Genomic DNA, 236 nt, shown 5'->3' on the forward strand with positions numbered 1-236 from the left:
ACCCAATTATGTGTCTGTGGCATGTATGTATCCGGTGGTAATACTGGAAGACAGAGTGCTTTGGGCCACAGCCAAGACTCAATAAGTAGCTATGTTCAAGAATCATCATACTTTACTAAGAGAATCAGTAACACTATCTGGATTCTAGTTCCTAGAGAAGCCAATCATTCTGAATTTCAAAGGATAGAGTGAGATGCCAAAACTATTCAGAGGCAAAAAGTTAAAAGCCCCGCTCA

Source organism: Arachis duranensis, chromosome 3, assembly GCF_000817695.3.
Source record: "Arachis duranensis cultivar V14167 chromosome 3, aradu.V14167.gnm2.J7QH, whole genome shotgun sequence".
Lineage (NCBI taxonomy): Eukaryota > Viridiplantae > Streptophyta > Magnoliopsida > Fabales > Fabaceae > Arachis > Arachis duranensis.